At 48.4% G+C, this 12,233-nt stretch overlaps 1 protein-coding gene across 2 annotated transcripts in view; it reads right to left on the minus strand.

The window, feature by feature from the left end:
• SPSB4 (splA/ryanodine receptor domain and SOCS box containing 4) overlaps positions 1-12,233 on the minus strand; it is a 91,537-nt gene that overhangs the window by 18,742 nt on the left and 60,562 nt on the right. The window contains exon 3 of one of the 2 annotated variants that reach the window (XR_007908737.2): positions 6,829-6,957. The exons of the other annotated variant lie outside the window; for it this stretch is intronic. The gene's annotated coding sequence lies outside the window, so the exon portion shown is untranslated. The remainder of the gene's footprint in view (positions 1-6,828; positions 6,958-12,233) is intronic. 2 annotated transcript variants of the gene reach the window in all.

Raw genomic sequence — 12,233 nt, forward strand, 5'->3', positions numbered from 1 at the left:
GTTCATGTGTCCTGCTGGCCCTACCTGGCCCAGATGCAGCCTCCCTCCCAGCACTATGGCCCCATGTTACTTTGCAGCAAGGAAAACTAAGCACAGACGGTAAGCTACTTGCACGGTATTGCAGGGCAGTGAGTGCAGGACTGATGCCATGTTTTGTCCATTACCAGCAGGAACCCCGATTTCTTGAGGATGTTATGTCCCAGATCAAATGCTAGGGGGTGGGGTGGAAAACACTCAGACGCCCTCCGTTTCATAAGCATGGTTTCCTGAGGGTCTCAGGAACAGAGTGCTCTCTTAGTGCTGTGCTCAGAGTGACCGAGTTCACTGCTCTGATAGCTTTCTACATGGCACAATTATCCTGTGGGCTCAGCTCTGGTGACAACCCCCTTGCATTGAATTTTCTTATTATTTTTAAATTGAGAGGAAGTTTAAGTAACATAAAATTAACTGTTTTAGGGGCTGGTGTTGTGGTGCAGAGTGTAAAGCTGCAGCATGAGACACTGGCATCCCATATCAGAGTCCCAGTGAGACTCCTGGCCTCCATGCTTCAGATCCAGCTTCTTGCTAATGTGTCTGGGAAGGCAGTGGGAAGATGGCCCAAGTGTTTGGGGCCCCACAACCCATGTGGGAGATTAGGATGGAGTTCCTGGCTCCTGGCTTCAGCCTGGACCAGCCCTGGCTTTTGCAGCCTTTGGAGAGTGAACCAGTGGGTGCAAGATCTCTCTCAATTTCTCTGTCACTCTGCCTTTCAAACAATTTAATTAAAAACAACTATTTTAAAGAATCTAATTCAGGAACATTTAGGGCATCCATAGGCTGTGTAACCATTACCTAACTGTCAAGTTCCAACACTTTTTGTGACTCCCAAAGGAAACCCTGCATCTGGAAGCAGTCACTACCCATTCCCCATTCCTCTAGTCTCTGGAAACTGTGAATTTGTCTCTGTCTGTGATTTCACCTGTTATAGATATTCCATGTAAGTGGAATCATATCAACGTACACGTGACCTTTTGTATATGGTTTTTGTCCTCAAGATGTATCCAAGTTGCAGTGGATATGAGAACTTCATTTCTGTTTGTGGCTAAAAAGTGTTTCATTGTATTGATATGCCACATTTGTGTATCCATTGGGGGCTATTTATGAATGGTGTGCTGGGATACTCCCATCAAGTATTTGAATGTCTGTTTCATTTCTCTTGGTGGGACTGCTGGGTCAAATGGTGAATCTAGGTTTAACTTTCTGAGGAGCTGCCAAACCGTTTTTCCACAGTGGCTGCCTAATTTTACACCATCACCAGCAATTTCTATACATCCTCCCCAATGGCTGTCACTCTCTGTTTTGCTTTTGTTTCTCTGTCTCGGCTGTCCCACTGGGTGTGAAGTGGCGTTTCACTGTGGCTTTGATCCTTGCACTGAATCCAAATCACTGCTTCCTGACCTTTTGTTCATGAGAAGACACCCAGAAAATGAGGGAGCAACTGGGTAATTTGGAAGGGCTTTCAAGGCATCTATGGAGGGTTGTGGGAAAGAAGGCACTGGCCCATCATTCTAGCTACCTGAGGAGGCCTTGGAGGACCCTGAGAAGCTAGGGAGAGGCTCTTTGAGGCCAGAAGCAGTCTGCTGCAGGCTCTGCTACTCCAAGCATTGCCTGTCCACTGTGGGGCTGGAGAGAAGCAAGGTCTGGTACCTCTGGAACTCACTGCAGGTCACTGATAGGATGGTCCAGGAAGTGCAGAGGGGACAAATCCACCAAGTAATGGCACAAGACTCAGAGTGAGAGACGGAAGGTCCGGGAACTGGCTCTGCAAAAAAGACTAAAAACCTGCACCTACACCATATTTACTGCCCCAACACTGTTTCTACAACTTCCTGCAAATTAACTCACAAAAACTCTTAGTATCTTCATTTACAGATAAGGAAAATGAGTCACAACCTACCTACAGGGCCCTGGAGCTAGCGAGTGAGTCAACCAGGAGCTAGTGAGTAATCAGCTGGGTCTAACTGTGGGGAGCAACCCAGACTGGACTGAGTTACTGGAATTAAGACTTATTCTATGCATCTGCTCTCCCACAATATGGCGCTGGGAGAGGAGGCAACAGCTTCTACCCAGCTGCCTCTCACCAACTTGACAAGCTGCAGGACCTGCTCCTGATTGGAGGAGAGCAGCATACTCGGCGTGTGGGCAGCCGAGTTAGGATTGGTGGAGGAGGACTATAAAGGAGGAGAGAGACAACATGCACCGGGAACATCTAAGGGAACATCTGTGCAGCCCCCGAGAGAGCCGGCCGGCGGTGTGCCGCTCCCCTGCGGAAGTGGGGAATGTGGCCAGGGGGAACCGCCCTTCCACGGAGGTGGAAGGGACAGTAGCCAACCCGGGAAGAACCAGCAGCAAACCCGGGGAGGGCCGAGCAGACGAAAGAACAGCGCAGGGTCCTGTGTCGTTCCTCCACGAAGAGGGGGAGCGACATCTAACCTCACTTACCTGCTCTAACCCAGGTCCTAACCACCACTCCGGCACAGCTCTGAGAGAAAAGGGCTTTTTTCCAAAGCATTGAAACCCTTTTGATAAATGAACTTTTACCCGGAACTCCAGTCTACTTAGCGCTAAGAAGGGAAGCTGATCAGAGAGGAGGGTGGAGGGGCAGGTGTGTGGCACAGCAGTTAAGCTGCTGCTTGGGACAAGCACATCCATATGGGAGTGACTGCGTTTCAGTCCTGGTCCTGCTCCTGATTCCAGTTTCTTGCTAATGTGCATCCTGGGAGGCAACTGGTACTTGAGGCTCAAGTACTTGTCTCTGCCAGGCACTTGGGAGACCCAGATTGAGTCCTGTGCTCCTGGCTTTGGCCTGGCCCAGCCCTGGCCATTGAGGATATCTGCGGAGTAAACTAGAAGATAGGAGCTCTCTGTCTCTCTGCTTTTCAAATAAACAAATGCCAATAAGTTATTTCAAAAACAAAAAAAGTGGAGGGTGGGGTCTCAAGTTCCAATGGCAAGGTAGGGCTCTGAGGTCCTTGGAGGCACAGGGTTTTCGAAGCCCCTCTCAAGTTCCATGATTCTGAGAAGTGATAAAATCTCAGACTCTTGTCCCAAGGAAAGAGCCCACACTTTTAAATTTAAGAAGCGTGAGAACAATGCCTTATACATACAAAGCACTTGCCATTGCTGAGGACTTTCACCAACACCCCATTTGCTGTCAGAATGAATCATTCCAAAAACACACTCCAGGCTTAACAAGGCCCTAAAGACCCTCTGTTTACTAGGATAGAATACTTGGAGCTGCTAAGCTCAGTTCTGCATAGACAGGAGCGCTCCCATGCCTTGCTGGCCGCACTTTCAGCTTGGGGGCCCTCTCACAGCCCATCCTCGTTCCTGCCGTACCAAAACCACCAAGCAGGGAACACTCACTCTGCGCTGGGCCCTGGGCTCAGAATTTTTCACCCATCATCTCCCTTATCCTCGTGACAACCCCAGGAGGGAGGTGCTACAGGTCCACTGTCCCTTATCCCGAAAAAGAACATTCCAGAGCTGATCCAGAGCTTAATTAGGTTGAGTATTCCCTGCTTTGCATAAGATCCCCAGAGGTCCTGGGCAGCACCTGCAATAAACACATTAATATTTCCATAGTGAAGCTTATGAATATTCACACCAAGTAAACTAAGGAATGGCTATAAATAGTCTCAGTTCAGGTTGAGTCTGGCTGCTGCAGCAGTTTGCCCCAAACATAGGAATACAGTTTTGGTTTTTAGAACTCTGTCCTGCACAAGCATCTGTCTCCTGGATAAACTCTGCGAGGTTAAGTGACTTGCCGAAAATGGGCAACAGAGCTGCTGAATACTGGAGATAGGATTCAAGCCAGAAGTCTGCCTGCCTACACAGGGAAAAGGAACGGGTTTCTGGGGGAAGCAGCCGAGAGTTCAAATCCTTGCTATGCCACTTGGAAGGCGGCATCTGGGCATATGGCTTCACCTGCAGGACTCCTGGCTTCTGTGGAGGTCATTAGGGCTACTCTCAGATATTCTAGCTGTGCCCTCTGCACACACACCAGCTTGCCCTTTCCTATTCCGCTGAAGTTTGGTATGGACTTAACGCCTGCCTTGGCTGAGGGGATGCAGTGGCACTGATGTGTGTCACTGGCAGACAGAAGCCGCCGCAGTCAGCAAGGACTTGGCTGCCTTCTCTTTTCCACCAGTGCCCACTGGAGCTGCTCCTTCTGCCCTGGACCTGAAGCGAGGACACGCACCTTGCGGCAAGAGCCTCCAGCCGCCATGTGACAGGTACCCAGTGTGGGCTGGGCCAAACCAAGCCGGGCTTGTCTACAGTCTGCTGAGACCTGGGGTATCTGTTAGTGCAGGGACAAGGCTGATCCTCTGTCAGACACAGCATGTGAAGACTGGACGAGATGCACATGTAAAAGCTCCAAGACAATGCCCAGCAACAGACAGCTGTTAATTCCCTCTCCTCTCAGCCTCAGTTTCCCCAGCTACAAGACACGAGGGTGTCAGTGAGTGAAACTGCCTGTTAACTCATCAGATCTGAGTATTAACAGAAAGGATTTTCTGAGGATCCATCAAAATGCAGATTCATTCACATTCACATGTGTCCCTCATCCCAGCCTGGCTGGGTGGGTAGGGAGGCTGGGACACAATCCCAGCCCTGGGACAGATGGCCTCTTGAGGACTCCAGGTTCCTGACGGAAGTGACAGCTGTGGCCCAAACATCCCCAAAGGCAGGGCTGCAAGGGGCTGGCCAGTGCCAGGAGGAGGGCAGAAGGGCCAGGCAGCCTGCAGACAGCTGCTGCGCACAGAGGCCCCGTTGCCCTCGGGCTGACAGATGGAGGGAGTGTGGCTGGAGGAGATTCTCCAGGATGAAAGAGCACAGTTGCCACGGGACCTGCATTAAGACCCCATTTAGCAACACCGATTAAGGAGCTATAAATAGCACCTGGGCTCTCTCACAGGCCGTAAAACACACTTCCCACACTGCTCCCAGCCTGCGGCCTGCCCTGCTTAATTGGGGCCCAAAATAAAATACCTGGAAGGCCACTTTTTGATGGAAGGCCCTCGTTGCCATAGTGACAGTTGCCGGGCCCAGGGTGGGGTGGAGGCGGAAGAGGAGGAGGAGGAGAAGAGGGAAGAGGCAGCTAACACTAATATGAAGATTACCAGGGGAGACCGAAATCACACACTGGCTACATCAGCTGCCTGCACACAACAGCTACAAAAAATGGCAGCCTGACCTTCACCACCTTCTCCAACCCATTAGCTGACACAGGACAACGACTGAGGCCAGGAAGCGGGCCCAGCTGGCCGAGGGGAGAAGCAGGAGGTGGACTTGAGTTTGAGTCCTGGCTTAGCCCCAGAGCAGCTGGTTGAACTTGGGTCTGCTTCCCACCATAGCTGGGCCTCAGGCTCGTCCACTGTAATCACAGCAAGGAGCTGCATGAGAAGGCGGCTGAGCTGCTGTATGGCTGGGACTCTGCAGCAGAGCTCCCAGCACGGGGACAACAAAGTGGACGCTCTCCACGTGCCGAGTCACCTCCAAGACAAGGGAAAGCAGCCCGGCCTGCACCAGGTGTGCTGGGAAAGCTGCTGCTTGGCTATCTGTGTGACACAGCTTAGGGGAATGCACAGGGATCGGACTCCGTTGGCTGCCTCTGGGGAGGGTGGCTGGGAACAAGGGCAAGCAGGAGACTTATCACTATTACACTTTAATTAGCCTAATGAATGTATTTAAAACAGTAACATCTAAATTTTAGAAAACTGGACTCCAAAGGCCTCGGTTCTAACCAATGACTCTATCAATAACGATCAGTTAGATAGTGGGGCAACCCTCCGTGATCGGGACCTTTACTGGCTACGCTCTCCTTCATGTGCACTCTGGACTTCTTGTCATCTCCTGAACTCTGCTACGTATTTGAAAGCCTCAGTGCTTTTGCACATGCTGTGCCCTCCCTTGAAATGCTTTCTTGGCCTTCTCCATCTCGAAACATCTTTAAATCTCACCTCCAATACCTCTCTGCTGTGTGTACTTCCCCAACGCCATAGCTGGCCCCAACACCTGTTATTCTCTCTCTCTCTCTCTCTCTCTCTCTCTCTCTCTCTCTCCTACGCCTACTGCACTTGTTACAGCCCTTTATTAAACTCAACCCAGGCCTTCCACCTGTGTTATCCACCAAAACTCTGGTCTCCGCTCTTATACTACCTCTCCTTTTGGCCTCTTTTGAATGCTCGGCAAGTTAAATTTTAATATTAGCTTGAGAAAAATACATTAGGAAGGGAAGTCCTGCAGACAGAAGTAATGTCAGCGGAGGCGCCCAGCCACACACACGCAGGGCCTGGCCCAGTGCACTGCCTGGCTGTGCATAATTGATTTTGTGGATTATTCATGGACAGGTGTCATCTGGGCCTCTACCTTGGCTGCCAGCCTGTCTGTCTGCCTGGGAATCCTGTGGCAATGGGGCGCTCATGGGAAGGGGTTGTCAGGCAGAGGCTCCTTAGCCCTAGAAGTTAACTATGTTAACTTGGCAAGACCCTGCTGGCGGGGCAGAGATCATAGTCTCCAAGGCCTTGTCCACTTGCTCATTCCATCTGGAATTTTAAACATTAGCCCATGCAGAGTGAGAATCCACTGTTGAGAAAAAATGGAAATCTCCAAATGAACCTCAAAATCTCCAAATGACCCAGAGGAGGGGCTGTAAGGATGCCCCACTAGTTAGAGGTCCACATTCACATGCAGGACCCAGTCCCGGAAACCCAAGAACTGTCTCCCTTGTTGCTGGCCTCTAAGTTGGGGATACCACTTGAGATGTGTCTCACCCAGACTGCCTACCCCATGGATGGACGCGCAGGAGTACAGGATATCAGTTACGCTCGACCCTTCTCTCTGCCACAAGGAAGCCTTTCCAGCGAATGCAGAGATGTTACCACAGAGACAGCCTGCATTTTCCCTCTGGTTTATCTGAAAGATAAATCATTGATAAGCTTACCAACCCTTATGTTACTTACTAATGGATTGCTGACAGTCTTGTCTCCAGGAACTTTCACCCTTGTTTGGTAAAAACCTCTGTAGATTTGGAGAGTGTGTGTTTGTTCCTGAAACTTTGCCCCATCCCAGTTCAAGGGGTGAATCCTGTGAAGGGGTTGGACCAATCTGCACATCCCAAGCCAGTGGCTGCAGTGATTGGTTCTGATGTGGGCATATGACTCAAGTGAGGCCAATCAGCATGCATTCCAGGACTTACATTGGGCAATGCTGGTACAAACATTCTGGTTCCTGAATAAGAAGGAGGCACCCCAGGGGCTCCCTCCTTGAAGTCATTTCAGGCCGCTAAACCATAGGTCTCTGGGATATGTATGTAGGCGAGGCTCTGGGGTGGTGTTCTGTGTGACGGGAGACATCGAGGGTCAGGGTGGAAACACTGTTTAGATCATATTAATGAAGGTTGAAAGTATGAAAGTCTAAGACTCCATAGGATACCCCTAAGGTACCACCAGACTAGAAGGAAAAGGAGCTGAAAATGGAGAGAGAGAAACCATATCCCAGTTGTTTTTAAGATCCTCCTTGTGTCCTAAACTTTTGACAACTTGACTATGATATCCCTTGGCAGAGTTCTTTTGGTTGAGTCTGGCTGGGGTCCTTTGAGCTTCCCATATCTGGCTGTTCATAACTCTTTCTAGACTTGGGAAGTTTTCAACTATTATTTCATTCAATAGGTTCTCAATGCCTTTAAAAAAAAGATTAATTAATTAATTTATTTATTTGAAAGTCAGTTACAGAGAGAGAGAGAGAGGTCTTCCATCTAGTGGTTCACTCCCCAATTGGCCGTGACAGCTAGAGCTGCACCAATCCAAAGCCAGGAGCCAGGAGCTTCTTCCATGTCTTCCATACAGGTGCAGGGGCCCAAGGACCTGGGCTATCTTCTACTGCTTTCCCAGGCCATAGCAGAGAGCTGGATCAGAAGTGGAGCAGCTGGATCTCGAACCGGCGTCCATATGGGATGCTGGCGCTTCAGGCCAGGGTGTTAACCCGCTGCACCACAGTACCAGCCCCAATGCCTTTTTTTTCCCCCAGATATCCCTATCAGTATTTGTTTGCTTAATAGTATCCCATATGTCTCATAGGCTAAGGACAGTGAGAGAAAAACATTGTTAAAAATAAAGGAAAACCCATTACACTAATAGCAAACTTATGGGAAGAAACCCCATGGGCTAGAAGAGAATAAAAAGATACATTTGAACTTTTGAAGAGAAGGAAAATTTCCAACCAAGAATACTATACCCAGAGATGCTATGCTTTAAAGTAAAGAAAAAATAATTCACGACCACCAGATCACCCCTACAAGAAATCCTGAAGGGAGTACCAATTAGAAATGAAAGGATTGTGGGGCCAGAGCTGTAGCACAGTGGGATAAATTGCTGCCTGCAGCGCTGGGATCTCATACTGGTGCTAGCTCAAGTCCTGGCTGCTCTACTTCCCATCCAGCTCCCTGCTAATGTACCTGGGAAAGCAGTGGAAGATGGCCCAAGTGCTTGGGACCCTGCAGCCATGTGGGAAACCTGTATGAAGTTCCTGGCTCCTGGCTTTGGCCTGGCCCAGCCACATCTGATGTGGCCATTTGGAGAGTGAACCAGTGGATGGAAGATCTTTCTGTCTCTCCTGCTCTCTCTGTAACTCTGCCTTTCACATAAATAAATCTTAAAGGTGAAAGGATCATGAAAATACATGCTGGTACAAAATTCACTAACAGGTTGAGACACAAAAGAGAAAGAGAATCCAACCTTAATGTGACAGAAGACTACCAAAATGCAAAGATAAATAATAAAAAAGGAAGAAACAGACAGAATATACAAAACAATCAGCAAGCATTCAACAAAATGACAGGAGTAAGTTCTTATCTGTCAATATTAACCTTGAATGTAAATGGATTAAACTCCCTAGATAACAGATAAGTTGGCTAAACAAATAAGAAAAATGCAGCTTTATGCTGCCTACAAGAAACTCAATTCACAGCTAAAGATACACATAGGCTGAAAATGAAGGGTTGGAAAATGATATACAACTCAACAACAAACAGAAGCAGTCAGTTCAGATCAGACAGACTTTAAATCAAAAACTGTAAAAAGAGACAAAGAAGGATATTATATATTGATAAGAGGATCGATTCAACAAGAAGAGAGATCAAATAGGGGCCGGCACCGTGGCACAGTAGGTTAATCCTTCGCCTGCAGTGCCGGCATCCCAAATGGGCACCGGTTCTAGTCCCAGCTGCTCCTCTTCCAATCCAGCTCTCTGTTGTAGCCTGGGAAAGCAGTAGAAGGTGGCCCAAGTCCTTGGGCCCCTGCACCTGCATTGGAGACCAGGAAGAAGCACCTTGCTCCTGGCTTCAGATTGGCACAGCTCCGACCACTGCGGCCAGTTGGGGAGTGAACCAATGGAAGATAGATCAAATATATATGCATCCAATGCAAGACCACCCAAATACATAAACCAAATATTAATAGACCTAAAGGGAGAGAGAGAGACAGACTCATACAAATATATAGAAGGGGATCTCAACACTCCATTGTTATCCATGGACAGAAAACCAACCAAGATATGTCAGAGTTGAAGGATACCACAGAGTAAACGGATTTAACAGACATTCACAGAATATTTCATCTAACAGCTATAGATTAAATTTCTACCTCTCACCATGTACAAAAATCAACTCAGGATGGATCAAAGATCTAACTGTAAAACAAAACCATGAAACGGCTTGAAGGAAACATTGAAATATCACAGATACACCTCGATACTGGTGTGGGCAAATATTTTTTGGAGAAGATCCCAAAAGTGCATGTACAAAACAACTAGGCAAATGGGACTCTATCAATCTCAGAAGCTTCTGCACAGCAAAGGAAATGATCAACAGAGTGAAGAGACATCCAACAGAACGGGAGAAAACATCTGCAGGCTATCTATCTGACAAAGTATTAAGATCCAGAATATACCAGGAACTCAGCAAATCAATAACAAAAAACAGCCAATCCGGTTAGGAAATGGGTAAAGGACCTATTAAATAGCTCTCAAAAGAAGAAATACAAATGGCCAATGAAATATGAAAAAATGTTCAATATCACTAGCCATCAAGTCCAAATCAAAACCACATGACCGGCCGGCACTGCGGGTCACTAGGCTAATCCTCCACCTTGCGGCGCCGGCACACCGGGTTCCAGTTCTAGTCCCGGTTGGGGCAGCGGATTCTGTCCCGGTTGCCCCTCTTCCAGGCCAGCTCTCTGCTGTGGCCAGGAGTACAGTGGAGGATGGCCCAAGTGCTTGGGCCCTGCACCCCATGGGAGACCAGAAGAAGTACCTGGCTCCTGCCATCAGATCAGCGCAGTGCGCTGGCCACAGCGCACCGGCCGCGGCGGCCATTGGAAGGTGAACCAACAGCAAAAGGAAGACCTTTGTCTCTGTCTCTCTCTCTCTCACTGTCCACTCTGCCTGTCAAAAGAAAAAAAAAAAAACAAAACACATGACCTTGGCCGGGGCCGTGGCTCACTTGGCTAATCCTCTGCCTGCGGCACCAGCACCCCAGTTTCTAATCCCAGTTGGGGTACCAGGTAGTAGTCCTGGTTGCTCCTCTTCCAGTCCAGCTCTCTGCTGTGGCCTGGGAGGGCAGTGGAGGACGGCCCAAGTGCTTGGGCCCCGCACCCACATGGGAGACCAGGAGGAAGCACCTGGCTCCTGGCTTCAGATCAGCGCAGCGATGGCTATAGCGGCCATTAGGGGAGTGAACCAATGGAAGGAAGACCTTTCTCTCTGTCTCTCTCTCACTGTCTATAACTCTACCTGTCAAATAAAACAAACAAACAAACAAACAAAACATATGACCTACCACCTCACCCCTGTCAGATAGCTGTTACCAAAAAGAGAGTAACAAATGCTGAGGAGGACATGGAGACAGCGGAATGCTCTTACACTGTTGGCAGCAATGTTAAATGAGAATGGCACCATGAAAAACAGTACAGAGATTTCTTTAAAAGCTGAAAAGAGAGCTGCCATGTAGCTCAGGAATCCCACTACTGGGTATATATCGAGAAGACTGTATCCAAGAGGTTCCTGCTCTACCATGTAGTAAACAGTAAGCAGCACTGTCCACAATACCCAAGATATGGACTCAACAAGGTATCCATCATCAGGTGAACAGGTAAAGAAAATGTGAGATATATACCCAATGGAATACTATTCAGCCATAAAAAGAATAAAATCCCATCAATTGCTAGAGGACACCATGTCAGGTGAAATGAGCCAGACACAGAAAGACCAATATCACATGTTCTCCTTTATATGTGGGAACTAAAAATTTAAAAAAAAAGAATAAAACCAATCACATAATCACATAATGGTGATGACTGGAGGCTGAAAGGGTAGGGGAATAGAGGGAGTTTGGATAACGGTTACCAAATCAGTCAGATCAAAGGAATAAAATAAGTTCCTAGTGTCATTCAGCATATTGTGGAGACTGTAGTTCATAGTTCAATACTCACTACATGAATAAATAGAAGAAAGAAGCTTCATGGTCAAGATTATGGCACAGCGGGTTAAGCTGCTGCCTCCAGTGCCAGCATCCCATCGAGTCCTGGCTGCTCTACTTCTCATCCAGCTTCCTGCTAATGCACCTGGGAAAGCAGCCGAGGATGACCCAAGTGCTAGGACCCCCTGCTACCCAGGTGGGAGAACAGATGAAGCCCCTGGCTTGGCCAGGCCCAGTCCCAGCCATTGTGGCCATTTGGGGAATGAACCACCAGATGGAAGATTCTCTCTCTCTGTAACTCTCTTTCAAATGAATAAACTGATCTTTGGGAGAAAGAAAGCAGCTCCAAACCTCCAATCATAAAAAAATATCAGGGAGGGGAAATGCTGACTGCCCTGTTTTCATCAGAACATGTTGTACACATGTGTTGAGGCCCATACATGTGAAATTAGTAATAAAATAAAAAAATTTAGTAACCCCCAAAATAAGAAATTGAGTCAGACAGGCTCCCCAAGGGAGGTGGGAGTCCACAGTGGGCTGCACGGGGCCCTCTGAGGCAGGGCGCACCACACTCACAGAGGGGGTACTGCTTTCAGGGAAGGCCTGAAAGGCTGCCGAGACCCTCCTTGCCCAACAGCACTTCCTGCTGCTGCCTCAAAGCCCACCTGAGATTTTTCATTGAGTTCAATGCAACACAGGAAGGAAACAATCAGGGAAT

This window comes from Oryctolagus cuniculus, chromosome 4 (assembly GCF_964237555.1).
Source record: "Oryctolagus cuniculus chromosome 4, mOryCun1.1, whole genome shotgun sequence".
NCBI classification, from domain to species: domain Eukaryota; kingdom Metazoa; phylum Chordata; class Mammalia; order Lagomorpha; family Leporidae; genus Oryctolagus; species Oryctolagus cuniculus.